Source organism: Diabrotica virgifera, chromosome 9 (assembly GCF_917563875.1).
Source record: "Diabrotica virgifera virgifera chromosome 9, PGI_DIABVI_V3a".
Taxonomy (NCBI): Eukaryota; Metazoa; Arthropoda; class Insecta; order Coleoptera; family Chrysomelidae; genus Diabrotica; species Diabrotica virgifera.
This window is the reverse complement of record NC_065451.1, coordinates 104,612,852-104,629,531: the sequence shown is the minus strand read 5'-3', so window position 1 is coordinate 104,629,531 and position 16,680 is coordinate 104,612,852. Positions and strand designations below refer to the sequence as shown.

General features: G+C 35.6%; 1 long non-coding RNA gene across 1 annotated transcript; it reads right to left on the bottom strand.

Moving 5' to 3' along the window:
• Positions 1 to 2,515: 2,515 nt before the first annotated feature.
• Positions 2,516 to 4,081, bottom strand: LOC126892719 (uncharacterized). Its single transcript, XR_007700978.1, has 2 exons — positions 3,801 to 4,081; positions 2,516 to 3,330 (listed from the first exon to the last, which is right to left on the bottom strand). It is a non-coding gene; the product is annotated as an uncharacterized LOC126892719 (long non-coding RNA).
• Positions 4,082 to 16,680: the final 12,599 nt, after the last annotated feature.

Below are 16,680 nucleotides of genomic sequence, written 5' to 3'. Positions count from 1 at the left end.
ACGATCAAGCGAACCGTACGAGTCAACTGAAGTGTTACTAACAATTACTTTTTCCCTGATTTCGGTTGGCGTGCTGGTCTCCGGTTGGAAGTGTTTCTTCCTTCCTGAGAGGTGTTCGAGCTGCTGGCGGGTATTGGACCTGAAGCTTCGTCTACAGCTGCGGTCATGTTCCCTGATGGTGCTGCTGCTTGAGGAACGCTCAGGGTACGAGCCTCTACATGCTCGTTTCCCGAACACTTAAAACAGTTACGTTTTAATGTGTTGTCTCAACCACAACCGTGGCAAAAAATCCGCGTTTGGGGTCTGGTACAATCACGAAATGCGTGATTAGCTTCCCGACAATTCCAGCAAGAAAAAGAAGAAGTAGTCACATACACATTCGGTGTATGGGGTCTAGATTGCCAAGAACGATTTCTTGAGGGTTGAGAATTAAAACCAACAGGACCAGAATTGAATTGCGAAGTGGTAGGGGAATTAAGAGACCAAGATAGAGTTTCCTCTAAGCGTTTACATTTTTCTGTGAGGTCTTCTATAGTGGCTATATCAACCAGTGCCAATTGGGCATGGTAAAAGGGTAACAAACATTTTAAAATTATCTTTATTTTTGCATAATCTGTTAAAGGAGTATCTAAACGACTACACATACCCAACATGGTGTTAATAAACATAGTCACTGATTCTCCCGGTTTCTGCTTGCGGTTCTTGATCTCGTCTAAGAGATCAGTTTGGAAAGAGTACGGCAGAAAGTCAGATTTTAGTTTCTGAGCCAAATCAGTCCAAGTGGTAAAGCTACCACGGTTGTTCATAAACCACGTAAAAGCATGGCCTGTAAATAATTCGGCAGAAGCCGAAAAAAGATCTTCCTCACTCACACCTCTCGAAACACGAAGACATTCTACCCTATCTAAAAATGAAATTACTTGGTCATAATGACCTTCACCAGAAAACGAAACTCCCCACTTATGTACCTGCACAGGCTGGGGATGTAACAAGGAATTAGAGGCTTGAACCGAAGAAACAGGAGTGGACGTGGCTAGAGGATTTACTCGAGAATCGAGTTCACCTTCTAGACTGAGAATCCTAATGGACATAGAGCGTTTGTAAAGTTGTTGCTCCTCATCTGAGCAACATAATAAGTGGACACGACCAGAGATATGAGCAAGACGTGAAATGTATCTAGAATACATGCTATCCTGGACAGTCCCTCTAAAATTATTTATCTTTTGCGTAAGATCCTCTAGTGTCTCATTTATTCCCTGTTGTTGTTCCAGGAAAGGAATAGCTGCAGCTGAAATTTGTCGGAAACTCCTATTTCCTTGCTCTTGTTTAAGAGCACCACGCAATAGACTACGTTTTCTATCACATTTAGCGGATTCTTCAACCTCTATTTCCCTTATCCTCAGCTCATAATCTACCTCCTTAACTAACAAATGCTCTGGCTGAAAGGTACACATGGTGGTAGGAAAAATTTAGTAACAATAAACCCAACCCAACAACGACAAACCGAACCCAACCCAACAAACTAACGACTAAATTAACCGACTATCTACTAAACAAGCTGCTCAACCGACGAGCTGCTAAACTAACGACCGAATAAACCGACAAACCAAATATAACCGAGATATATATTTGGGGTAGATATTTAAAATAATTTAAGTAACTGTTTAAACGAAAATGTATATAAAAAAAATGAAAACTTTATAAATTATATATAGGTATGGTAAGCAAAAATTTAACTAACTGTAGTATATTGTGGCTGCACCTAAATCAAAAGTAGTAATGTACCTAGATATCAAAAAAAAATAAATCATTCAAAATTTTTCAAAATAAATATCCAGGTATCACCAAACCGACCAGACCGAAATGTCAACCAATATACCTGTTCAAATATTATCCTACTCACGATTTACAATTATTATTTTAAATAAATTAAAATAGTACCAATACAGCAATACAAGTGCACTAGTGTATTTTCCAAATAACGTACAAAAGGAATCAAAAAAAAATATCTCTATATAATTACAAAATATACAACAATGAACCAGAAAGATACTTACTAGAAAAATTTACAATAAGCAACAAAATAAAGAAAGGTACTGTCTTACTGAAAATCGGGCTCCACGTTGGCGAGCGTCAATTGTAACAAAAACGAGGTTTTGTTGTGGCAGAATAGATATAGCTTTAAAGGATAATTACTTATTTATGGAAGTTTCCTCAAAATAGGCTAGCTGGAAATTGAAGAGACTAAACAGTAGGGCTCAGGGAAGGATCAGGCCGTATTTGCACGCCCTAGTAAGACGGTACCTAATGAAATACTGGAATGATAAAGAAAATAAATGAATATAAGGAGTAATGAAAAGAAAGGGAACTACTGACCAAGAAGATATTCAGAAGTAGTGTTGAGCGCCAGGGAAGGATTTTATAAATTCTTCTCCACGTGACCTATATTGCTGTACCTAACTGATACTATTAAAATGGTACTATTAAAATGGTAGGATAATAAAACATATATAAGTATGTACAACCACATTTAATAAAAAAACCTATATACCCTATATACAATTTTTACACTAGCTAATTATCCGACGTACTAGGCTAGTACACTGCTGTCGATAATGCAGGTTTTACAGTAGAAAAAAAATATGTAATGAATTTAGTATGAATAGGTATTTACCTTAACAACTTATTATTAATGAGGGTTACAATATTGGTTGACAATACCGTATCTAATCGGAGGTGACAACATCCGACAACTGGAATAACTATTATTAAATAGGATATGACCTAGATACTGTGCACATTATCTTACATATGGTTTATAAATCCTAGGCTATTTTAAATAAATTAAATAAGGGTGAAATATAATAAAAATTGTTGAAAAATATTGAATATTATGTTAATTATGGTTAAGAAAAAACAATGAGGGTATATTATTATTAGAGTGATTTGAAAGTTATTGATACGAAGAGAAAAAAAATAGTAAAATTGGAAGTTATTATTAAAACAAATTGACATGCAAATTTAGTTATATAAAAACCTGTCCCTACAAAAAGTAGGCGGATTGCTTCTTCCAACCTTCGGTGAAGATGATGAGGGGAGAGCCAAATAAGGTATCCTCTGGTTCCCAACCCTAGGGAGGTACTCCACACCAACAGGAAGGTACGGCAAGCAGGTAGCTGCCCAGTATCGGAAAACTCAACTTTTATTCCACAAAAACCAAACAAAACATCCACATTCCATCCAAAATATCCCCAAAATGATTATGTATTCCAAAAAAACAAATTAAAGTATGATTGACTTAATTTTCCATCTTCTTATTTTCTTCCGTGGCTAAAAGCATAAGAATCTCCTATTAGCTGGTGTTCCTTAAGTACACAAAAAACAGGGCATATAAGAAAGGTATAAAAACCTTATAAAAATTTCTAGAAAAAATTACCGAAAAAAGAGGAGCTATTGACATTTAGAAGTAAGTGTCATTAACCTTGAACAAAAATGGAAATGTAAAGAAATGGAAGGACATATGAACCAAGAAGATATGTATATATTGCAATAAGGGATTACTTTATAGACGTAGATACTAAAAGGAAATGAAAAGTGTCATTACTTCAGAAACTATTTTGAACTGGAAATTTAATTTTAAAGAATTTTTCTTGTAGAAACATGATTTTGATAGTGAGATTGACTCGTTAAGACCTGATGTTTTATATTCATAGAATAACAATTATAATATTACTATAAGTATTGTATTGAGAATGAGAACCATGTTTTTTTTTTACAAGAATACTTAATAGCCGACTTACCCACTGTTTTCCAAAAGGAAACTTGGAAATAAAACTCTTCCTCTCACCGCACAAATCCAAAACAAAAAATAGCTCCTTCCAAAATAAACCAATCTTATAATAAATGAATATTTTAACTAAATATTGTATTCTTGAAACAGTGACCACGGAAAAATTTACTTGTTCATCCAACCAGATTGAAAATTGAAGTGACAATCCTCTCCGATGGGCGATATGACATGCCCCTCCGTCGGAAGCCGTACAGCCACAAGCTAAGACCAGAATTCCCCAAGCGTAGTACCAACCTTACCCATATGCCTAAAAAGGAAAATCTTTGACCAGTGTGTATTGCCTGTACTCACTTATGGAGCGGAAACATTAACACTCACAAAAAAGGTAGTGAACAAGATTCGCATTACTCAAAGGGCTATGGAGCGCCAGATGTTGGGTGTCTCCCTGAGGGACCGAATCCCAAACGAAGAAATACGTCGTAGAACAAAAACAGCGGACGCCGTCGAAAGAATCGCGTCGCTTAAGTGGAATTGGGCAGGGCACGTCGCCAGATTGTCAGACAACCGATGGACAAAACGTATTGTCGAGTGGAGGCCACGAGAAGAAGCACTACGGAGCAGAGGACGACCACCAACCAGATGGGCTGACGATCTGAAACGTATTGTCGGCAACTGGATGCAAGCCGCACAAAACAGAGAAAGATGGAAAGAGCTGAGGGAGACCTATGTCCAGCAGTGGACGCGTACGGGTTGATGATGATGATGATGATGAGTACCAACCTTATATTATATTTGGTCACAAATCTAGGTAACCCGTTCTAAGCACGAACGCATAACTGGTTGCATACTTATTAGGTGGCTTATAGGAATACATATAATAATATCGTAACGATGGCACTCATCGTTACAAGATGATGTACTAAATCAACTGAATTAAACAAGTTGTCGCCAGTTAAATTTCTATTGGTATTGTAAAGATGTTTGACTAATCTTATAACTGCTTGAGTAGGTATGCTCATTCTTCTTTCTTCATTTGTGAGGCTAAATCCATCTGAACCTTTCCCAGCATAAATGTAAGCATTATGTAAATACCCAGTTCGTGCATCAGTCATACATAAGATTTTTATCCCATATTTACAGGGTTTGCTGGGAATATGCATTTTAAAGCGACATCTGCCTCTGAAGCTTACCAGTATTTCGTTTACACACACATTTTTCCCAACCGTATATGCATCTTTTGAATTGCTTACAAATAAGTCAAAGAATTCTTGGATAGCAGCAGCTGAATTATCCCTTGCTCTTTGTACTCGGTCCGAGACATCGTCAAACCTTAAGGCGGCCATCAGGGCCAGGAAACGTTTCTGCAACATAACTGCTCTAAATATAGACCGTCCTTTCCCGTTCGTAGCAAACAGACTTCGTACATCCTCATGATTTGACTTATAAATATAAGTATAAAGAAGCAGTCCCAAGAAAGCTCTCAATTCTATTTCGTCAGTATCAGCCAACTCGGATTTGTCTTTTTTATATTGTTGATATTTTGACCGAAAAGTTGTGAGTTTTTCGTTAGTTCTCTTGACAACAAGACTATACATATCTGGTGAAAACAATTTATTAAAATAATAAACGGGACTCGTTGACTTTTCTACTTTTGAACGGATTGATGGGAGTAGAACACTATTGTGAGCAGGCATACGGACGTTTCTAGTTGGCTCCTTTTACTCCACTTATACCTATTCTTTCCATAGTAATAATTGCTGGAATTGACACTCTTCTTCATCTTCGCTAGATATCATTTCTGAGTCTTGTTGCTGTTCATTTTCACTTAGTTCTTGTTCACTGTCCGTAAAATCATCACTTTCTATATAATATCCTTCTTCCACATCATCATCACTAATGTCACTGTTCGCCTCATTATACCATTTTGTGCACACTTCTTCGAAATCATTGTCTAATACTCTTACAGCTTTACGAGAACTATCCATATTAAAATAACACTAATGGTGACCTTGCGTTTAGTAGACTCCGCGACGTAAATATTTCGAAAACGGGACGAGCGAGGTACCTCTCATTAACACGTTCGAATATACTCTAAAAGCTAGGAAGGCACACCGAATTACAGGTTGCTACGTATTTGTTTCGAGAAACGCAGACGCGTTAATTAACGTGCGGAGTCTGTGAGACGTATGGTTACCAGTTAGGGGTTAAAAATTACACTGATTTTTTTCATTTATTTTCACCACTGTAACTTATTAAAATAAACATTATAGAAGATTTCAGGGACTTTCGGCTCTCAGTAATAAGGTAATCTTTCATACTGCGTTTAAATTTTTCAAAAATATTTATTAGTTTTCTATTGAAAAAAAAATGAATATGTACATTTAAAACGCGTTGAAAATTTTGACAGGCGACATTTTGCACCTTTCCCCTTAACTAAAAAGTTTTGCCTTACAGTAGTTTTAAAAGCCTCCTCTTTCAATTTATGGTTATGACCTCTTATGATTATAAACTGCTCGTCAAAAGTTAGGGATATAGAAAATTCTGCTGAATTTTTATAGTAGATTTTTTTGTGAACAGATTAACGGATTCCGCTAATGTTTTTTTTTATTATTTTAGACTTTTCTTTAGGATTTACTCAGTTATGCAAAGGTTTACTAAAACTTTTTTTTGTACTTATACCGGGTGGAAGAAAAGAAATGTTTTTCTTATGTTAAGTTTGAGACGCCCTGTAGGGAGGACGAGGTACAAATGTGAGTATATATCGAAATCGTATTGTAGTCTTATGTTTTGTGAACATTTTGCTTTTTGCATGTCTCTGATATCTTTAGAAATAAAAAATAGATGGTTTTGTAATTTAACATGTGTTTTAACCGAAACAAAAGTTTGAGACACCTTGTAGGGAGAAAAAGGCACAAAGGTGAGTATACTTCGATATTTTGTTGTAGTCTCATATTTTGTGAATATTTTATTTTTTTTTTAATTTCTCTGATATCTTTAATAACAAAGAAACTAGACGATATTACTCTTTAATATGTGTTTTAACTGACAATATGCGTCACATCACACATGTGGAACATAGAAAAACATACTTACTTAAGCCGTCCTCTTGTACCTTACGGTGTCGAGGTAAGTGGAGAAATGAGACGTCTCCATGCCTTTCGGTCGGTAGCTAGTCTTTCTGCTTCTCTCCACCCAATATTTCTTTTTCCGCAAGCCTTTCCAATATTTGCATTCCACGTTCTTGCTGGCCTGCCTCTTCTTCGTTTGTTGTCAGATGCCGCTTTCCATACCCTCTTTACAGTTCTACCTTCACTTATTCTCGCCATATGTCCGAACCACGATAACTGTTTCGTTTCAAGTCTGTCTAAGGTCCTTCCAACACCGCACCTTTCACGTATGTCTTCATTTCTTATACGATCACGTCTGGTCACCCCGGATACCGCACGTAAATATCGCATTTCGCATGCTTGGATTTTACTACGGATGTTGTCGTTCACTGTCCACGTTTCACTACCGTAGAGTAGCACCGGCTCGTATACGGTTTGAAATACTTTCATTTTTGTTTTCAGGCTTACTTCTTTCTTCCTAATAAAACTTTTATTTAGTGCATAGTATAATTTTGTTGCACTCATTACCCTGCTGTTTATTTCTGGTTCTATATTTCCTTGCCCATTCATTGTTGATCCTAGATACTTGAAGTCCTCAACTTGTGTAATGGTCTCATTATTCAACTTAACATTTATATTTTCTTGTGTTTTCGATATTACTAAAGCTTCTGTTTTTTCAATATTTATTCTCATCCCAAATTTCTTAAAGGCTTCATTCCAAACATTCACATTTACTTGCAAGTCTTTTTCTGATTTTGCCACAATAACCAGGTCATCGGCATATATCAACTCTGACACGCAAACTTGTTGAAGTTTATACACCCCAACCCTAGTTCTTTTTACCTTACCCCTGCATTCTTTTGCAATTTCGTCCATTAGAGTGATAAATAACAAAGGACTCAGAACACCACCTTGTCTTACACCTGTCCTTGTGTAGAATTCAAGAGTTGAGCAATTGTTCGTTCTTACATTATTACGTGTACATTTATATATACTCTTTATTGCTTGGATTAACTTCGGTTTCACATTTCTACGGTTTAATATTTCCCAGATCTTGTTACGTGGCGCCCGATCAAATGCTTTTTCCAAGTCCACAAAACAGAGATACAACTTACTGTTATGCTCTAGGGCTTTTTCTGATAACTGTCTCACCGTGAATATGAGATCGGTTGTACCTCGCCCTGGCCTAAAGCCGCATTGGCTGTCATCCAGTGTGGCCTCGATCTTTTCTCGCAGCTTTTTCTCTAGTATTATTTCGTAGATTTTACTAGCAACTACCAACAATGATATTCCTCTATAGTTAGAACACTTATGTTTATCGCCTTTTTTGTGTAATGGTAGAATAGTTGCAAGCGTCCAATCTCTAGGTATGCATCCGGTACGCCAACAGCTCCTTATGATCTTCCATAGTAATTGTAATCCTTCTCCTTCCATATATTTAATTAGCTCAGCCTTAATATTATCGTGTCCTGCAGCCTTGCCATTTTTTAATTTTAAAATTGCTTCCCTGTATTCTTCGTATGTTATGTCATCATCATCTTGTTGTTCATTTAAATTGTACTCCTCCCTGTCATTCTCTATTTCGTTGTTGTCTCCCATTAATAACTCCATAAAATGTTCTCGCCATCTTTCGGTAATCTTTTCATTTTTTAATAATATGTTACCATCTTTGTCCTCTAAACCTGTTAATCCGTTTGATTTCTTTTGTCTTAGATTTTTTAAAGTCCTATAAAGCAACTTCGCATTCCCCTTACTATCACTTTCCATTTTATTTCCAAATTCTTCCCATTGTCGATTCTTAGCTTCTTTAATTTTATTTTTAACCAGTATTATCTGTTCCTTATATTCTTGATAATTACTTTCACTTTTATTGCTTATATACTTTTTCCACAATTTTTTCTTTTTCGAAACTTCCAATTTTATGTCATTATTCCACCAAGCTGTACCTTTCAGATATCTTCCTTTCGTTACCCCACATACTTTACTCCCAGTTGCGTACACCAGCTCCTTAAAAATGTTCCATAATATTTCTATATCCTCCTCATTTTTCCAATTTGTTTTTCGTATTTCTTCATTTAATTTATGACAGTATTCTTTCCTAATATTTTCAGACTGAAGTTTGTATACTTTAATACTTGGTTGTTCGTAGCGATTTTCTTCATTTTTAATATTAAATGCCTGTTCTCTCCTTGTCTTTACTTTAGTTTCAACGAGAAAATGATCCGAGCTGATCTCATAGCCTCTTTTAACACGCACGTCCGCTATTTCATTTTTGTATCTGTTCTGTACTAATACTAGGTCAATAACGTATTTTTCGTTCCGCGAATCCATCACTCGTGTGTATTTATGAATCTCCTTGTGTTGAAAAAATGTGTTACTAACTTGCATATCATTCATGATGCAAAACTCGATGACTCTTTGTCCATTATTATTCCTGACCATTTCTCCATAAGGTCCTATAGGGTAGTCATATTCATTGCTTGACCCCACTCGCCCATTAAAATCGCCTACTATTATGACCTTATGATTTATTTGGTCCATTTCGTCCTGCAATTGTTCCCAGAAGCTATCTTTGAGTTCCTTGGCTTCATTTTCCGATGGTCCATACCCAACAATAATTGTTGTCTTCTCGTTTTTACTCATATCTATTCTAAGGAGTCTTTCCGAAATATTTTTCCATCTAGTGATATTTTTGTGCTCATTTCTGTGAACCATTAGGGCAACTCCTGCCCTCGCACGTTCTGACTCATTAACACCTCCAAAAATCATGTAGTGCTCATTTCTCATTTTAATACATCCACTACCTTTTCTCTTTGTTTCAGTTAATGCTAAAAAATCCATTTTTGTGTTTTCAAACTCATCAATAAGTTCCTCTTCTTTACCATTTAGACTTTGTATATTCCACAACCCAATTTTCCAATACTTATTTTGTTTTTCATTTTTTGCATTCATAGTTCTTTCATTGTCTGTATTTTTACGGTTTAGTTTTTGCATATTTTTGTCAAGAGTCGCATCGATTTTGTTATATTCTCTCATGTCCATAATCTGTGCCATGTTCGTATCCATATCCATCCTCGAATTTGCATTAACTAGTAGTTTTTTAAACCAGTTGCTGCTACATTATCTCTGACTATTTCTATATTATTCGTACTATGGTTCCATCTCCATTTGGTGTCTTCAATAACGATAAAACCATAACCCATTTTTATTCTTTTGCCATTTGCCTTTTCTTTTGCTGCTATATGTCTAAGATTTTTCTGCATATCAATCTCTTTAAGTGTTAAATCGCATTCAATGTATACGCGGTGTTGTCTATAACTTCTAAGATTACTTTTTGCTTTTAGTACTCTTAGTTTGTCTTCAAACTTACTAAACTCAATAATGCACATATTGTCGTTGATCTTTTGTACCTTATTTAACTCTGCCATTATTCGTAGCTCTTTATTTAAAAAGTTTCCTATTTCATTCTTAAGCTGTTCCATATCAGACGTACTTATTGGCAAACCCTTCATTATTAAATTATTTTTCTTTCTTTCTTTTTGGCAGATTTCTAAAGTTAGCTCTAATTTATCCATTTTTTGTTTCATACTCATCATTTCCTTTTTTAAATTTTCATTTTCTTGAATTATTTGTTTAATCTTTTCTTTGTACTCGCTATTCTCTTTTCTGAGTTCTTTCATTTCTCCTACCAACTCACCTACCATGTTTTTTATATCCTCTAGTTCCTTATCTTTCTTTTTATTATCAGTTATTAACGTTTTCATCAGTTCCGTAATTTCATTCTCTCTACCTCCAGCATTCTTTGTATCGGGAGATCGATATACTTTTCTGCTCTTACTAAAGATTCCGTGAAATTCATTTCCTTTCCTTTTACCATCCTCTGATAAATAAGTGTCGCTGCCACTGTCCGTCATCTTAATTTCAATTACTATTATAATTAATTGTTTGACTGTATTTTACTGGTATTCCTATTTCTATCTGAATGTTGTTTGTTTTTATTTATAAAATAAATATATGTTTTGCAATCAATTTGCTATTTACAGTAAAGGTTTAATTCAAATTGTTTATGCACGAGGAATTTGACACCGATTTCAACTAGGTCAAATTTATAAAACCATTACTAATTAAAAAAACACTTACCGCTCGCAAAATGTTAAATCAAAATCCTTCTGTGTCCTTTGTACACAAACAACATTCACAACACTAAATAATCCTAAATCAATCCTAAATCACTTTTAAATCAATTTACATCACATATCTAAATGGTTTTCGTGGTAAAGCCCGAATCCGAGTTGTTTACCGCCGAATCACATCAATACGTGCGACCTCCTCGCTTGCTTCGACTCGACCCAAATACCATATACTGCTCGTCAAAAGTTAGGGATATAGAAAATTCTGCTGAATTTTTATAGTAGATTTTTTTGTGAACAGATTAACGGATTCCGCTAATGTTTTTTTTTATTATTTTAGACTTTTCTTTAGGATTTACTCAGTTATGCAAAGGTTTACTAAAACTTTTTTTTGTACTTATACCGGGTGGAAGAAAAGAAATGTTTTTCTTATGTTAAGTTTGAGACGCCCTGTAGGGAGGACGAGGTACAAATGTGAGTATATATCGAAATCGTATTGTAGTCTTATGTTTTGTGAACATTTTGCTTTTTGCATGTCTCTGATATCTTTAGAAATAAAAAATAGATGGTTTTGCAATTTAACATGTGTTTTAACCGAAACAAAAGTTTGAGACACCTTGTAGGGAGAAAAAGGCACAAAGGTGAGTATACTTCGATATTTTGTTGTAGTCTCATATTTTGTGAATATTTTATTTTTTTTTAATTTCTCTGATATCTTTAATAACAAAGAAACTAGACGATATTACTCTTTAATATGTGTTTTAACTGACAATATGCGTCACATCACACATGTGGAACATAGAAAAACATATTAAAGTGTAATACCGTCTAGTTTCTTTGTTATTAAAGATATCAGAAAAATTAAAAAATAAAATATTCAAAAAATATGAGACTACATAATTTCGGGGTATACTCACCTTTGTGCCTTTTTCTCCCTACACGGTGTCTCAAACTTTTGTTTCGGTTAAAACACATGTTAAATTACAGAACCGTCTATTTTTTTTGTTTCTAAAGATATCAGGGACATTCAAACAACAGCATGTTCACAAAACATAAGACTACAATATTATTCTGATGTATACTCACATTTGTACCTCTTTCTCCCTACATCATCATCATCATCCAGCCTCAAAAGTCCACTGCTGAACATAGGCCTCCTCCCCTCGTTTCCAACCCCATCTATCCTGCGCCGCCCTCATCCAGTTTTTATTTACCTTTCTCAAGTCGTCAGTCCATCTTGTAGGCGGTCGACCGACGCTTCTCTTGTCTTCTCTTGGCCTCCATTCCAATAACCTCTTTGTCCATCGCCCATCTATCATTCTGGCTACGTGTCCTGCCCATCTCCACTTCAACCTGGCTATCCTCTCGATGACGTCAGTCACCTTTGTTCTTCTCCTGATTTCTTCGTTTCTGATTTTGTCTCGCAGAGTTATTCCTAACATTGACCGCTCCATTCTTCTCTGCATGACTCTTAGTTTGGTAGCCGAGGCTTTAGTTAAGGTAAGTGTTTCTGATCCGTACGTCAAGACTGGGAGGACGCACTGATCGAATACCTTTCTCTTTAGACATGTGGGTAACTCACTTTTAAAAGTTTCTCTCAGTTTTCCAAATGCTTTCTCCCTACAGGGTGTCTCAAACTTAACACAAGAAAAACATATTTTTTCTTCCACTCGGTATAAGTACAAAAAATAAGTTTGAGTAAACCTTTGCACAACTGTGTAAATACTAAAGAAAAGGCTAAAATAAAAAAATAGCGGAATCCGTCTGTTCGCGAAAAAATCAACTATGAAAATCAGCATAATTTTCTATATCCCTAACTTTTGACGAGCAGTTTATTTTCTTATTTTCAGGTCGCGAAGTGCAAAAAATGGGCTACTTTAAGGACTTGCTTTCGTCGAGAATTGACCACACAAAAGAATACCAAGTCGGGACAATCTGCGACCAAGAGACGTAAATACGTCTACTGTGATCAATTATTGTTTCGACTTGCATGTATGGAAAATCGAAATAGCGAGGGTAACCTGGAAGAAGAGGGCAATAATTCTCAAGAAAGTGATGAGGATGATAATCAAGCTGGACCATCTAATTCCACCACCCCTATTCGTAAGCAGAAGAAGAGGCTTAACGCATTGAAGACTACGGACGTGGATGATTCTTTATTAAAAGAATTAAATGAATCTAATAACCCCGATGAAGATGTAAACTTTGCTTTGTCTCTAGTCCCTTCACTGCAAAATTGAACGCCAGATGAAAAACTTGATGCTAAAATAAACATACTGAATGTGTTTAAAGAGACAAGGCTAGCTAGGTGTGGCCAATCTTCTCAGCCTATTTTCATGTACAACCAAGTACAACAACCGCTGTCGTCTGTTCCTAATCATCGAGGGACCAACAACATGCCACCACAGCAATACTTTCAGGCTTCTATATTTAGGTCTACACCATCCTCCAATTTGCTGCCGACAATCACGGCTATTCGAAATAATCCGTCACCAGGAAACTTCAGCGACGCATCCCAGTCGTATTATCCAAATGAGTACCCTTCTCAGATGAGTCTCAAACATTATGTGACTTATATGTATACACCGTTCTTAGGCGTCAACGCCCTTCGGTAGGGATCTATGGAGGAGTATCACCAAGCCGGAAGCCCTTATCCCTTCCCGTACCGCTCCTCCATAGGCCGATCAGACGCCAGTTTATTCCAGACCAAGCCGTAGACTCTATTGAGTTTTATACTACGGCGTTGGCCTTTTATAAATTTCATGACCTAGCTGAGGCTCGAACCAGCGACCGCAAATCGCAAATCCACTAAACTTGTCGATCGACTGAGCCCCAGCTAACTGGACCGTCAAGACCGACATGTGACTTATAAACTAATTTAAATAAATAATGAAATATTCTTAGTTTATCTTACCTTATCGTAACGCTCAATCTCTTCCACAGGTATCTTCTTCTTGTGCCACTCCTATCGGAGATTGGAAATCATCAAGGCTACCCTGACTTTGTTTACAGCTGACCTAAAAAGTTCATTAGTGGTGCAGCCAAACTACTCTCTCAAATTCCGCATCGATGACATTCTTCCACAGGTATAGATAATCTTAAATTGGTATCCTCCTTGGTTATAACTGGTCCAATTAGCATGCCCAGTTCATTGAAGCTGGCTATGCTCATCCGATAAAAGGCGAAAAACTTTTTGGGCAGTCAAGTAATTTAGTATGCAACGTGTTAAATTTTCCACTCAATAATCTATCACTGAGAATTTGATGCACAAATACTCTCGGAATCTTTTCTTGGGGTTCTTCTCTGTTGTATGAGAGTAATAATCACATTTCTGGACAATTTTTTCATTATCCAACCACTCACTTCAACAGTCAAATACGAACTTTAGTAAATCGTTCGAGAATAGTTGGTCGACAGTTGTTGCTAGTCTGCGCCCCCTTCACCAACACGACTGTTTAGTTGACTCGGTATGCGCACTAACAGCCCAACCCTACTAAACTATCAGCCGATAAAAAGTCTGCAGTTTACGGGGGCTCTTAAAGTATGTATAAAATACAGTTACTTTAACTCCCACGTGGTTTTTGTACCCGATTACACTATAGACGGTGACGTCACAGGACGTGGATGCTGCACCGAGATCTATTACTTAAAAAAATGAATCGAATCATCTCTGTCGCACATTTTTGACTGAGTTAGCAGGTAATATTAGGTATTAAATGCTCTTGCAACTACTTTCCATAATTATCTGAATTCATTTCAGAGTGGCAATCTCCTAATTTTGTACCTGACTTGAAGATTAATAATCCATTTTTAATGAATCCCGTGTTCCCACTGGCATGAACTATTATTAGTCGTTGCACTTTGAAAATATTAAAAAATGTTGATTTTTAATTATTTATTATTTCTTTAATATACTCTTTTTCGATTGAAAGAAGAGATAGTATTCAGCTACTTTGGCTCATCGAATTACGACTTTTTAACGCTGAAAATTTTCTTTCTACTGAAGCCGATATTTTAATATAAGTCATTCATATAAATAATTTTTAAACATAACATTAAAAAACCAGAAGGAGACCTACAATTTTCAAACATTTGAGGGCCACTGTACAATACAGTTAATTAATTTTTTAATTGAATAGTACCAAAAAATGGACATTGAGTCAATAAATCATTATATAGTTTCATCAATCAATAATAATAAATCAAAATAGTTTAGATTTTGTAAATCGCCAAATCAAACTTTAATCGCCTATTGATGGTGTCTAATATCTCTATGTAAATATATTTATAACATTGTTTCAAATCGGGTAAGGCCAAAATAGTTTTCTTTTTTTTTTCAAAGGGGGTTTAACATTTAACAATTAACTCAAAAACGTTATCAAAAAATTGATCTTGTTTTCTTAATGATCGAAATTCAGATAAATTATTTAATCGTCGTTTTGAGTAACCAATGTCTGTCGATCTATTTTGTGATCTTTTAAAAGACATTTGAAACATTTTGTCTCCCTGATACTTCGATCGCTGTTTTTAAAATCGTCACTATTTAAAATAAAATTAGAGGCATCGATTAATTTAGCTTTGTATGTGTGCACTGAAAATACTGTTCTAGATATAGAATTCCAACACGTAGCAGCAAAAGTTATGCTGCTATGCTTATAATCTGACTTCTTTTAGTCTGTTTAGAAAAGAAAGCCGTAAGGCCAACCAAACTTGAGAAGCACATGCGGCAATCTTTTGTAATTATACGCTCTGCTTAATGGGGGCATGGCATGGCAATGTGCATGAGGTGCTATGGATTTTATTTCAGTTTGTAAACCATTTAAATGACCAGCCATGACGGCAGCGCCATCATTGGTTTGCGCAATTAGTTTTTGCCTAAAATTTGTCGGATTTATTGACTAAAAAATCATATAAATCGTCTTCAGTTCGCCCATATGAAACATCAAAAAACCATTAATGGCTTTACAACTTTACCATCTTTAACATATCTGAAAACGATTAAAAGTTGGGAATTGCAAGAAATATCTGTTGTTTCATCAATCTCCCATACAAAAACATAAATTTGTTGGATTTCATTATTTATGCTATCGTGAGTTATGTTTGACACTTTCTATAAGCTAGTTTTGTATTGTATTTGATGTTTCTGAAAAAATAGTACCGTTCAAAAATTTTTCGAATTTTGAGTCATATTTACCTTACATCGTTAAAAGTTCCTTTTAATTGCCGCGATTCATGGAATCATGGAAAATGGAAAGCTAATTCTTGGGAAGCCAAATATATTGTTACATCGATAAGCCATTTTAAATTTATCCCGTTCTTCAAAACCTGAGTATTGTAAGTATGGGCTATTCCACGAACATACTCCTGTTTTGGATTACTTCGACAACGAATATTTTACTGTGTAACATAAGAAGTACGAAAGTAAATGGCGCTAATAATTATTCCAATAAACAACAATGTAATTTGCAATTTACTTTCGTTATTCTTATTTTGCCCAGTAAAATATTCGTTGTCGAAGTAATCCAAAACAGGCGTATGTTCGTGGAATGGCCCATAATTATGGTCTCTTCTTGAGCTGTATCTAAAGCGGTTACAATAATTTGTTTACCAAAAAGTTTTAAGTTACACGACGAAAATATGTGATCTTTAGATT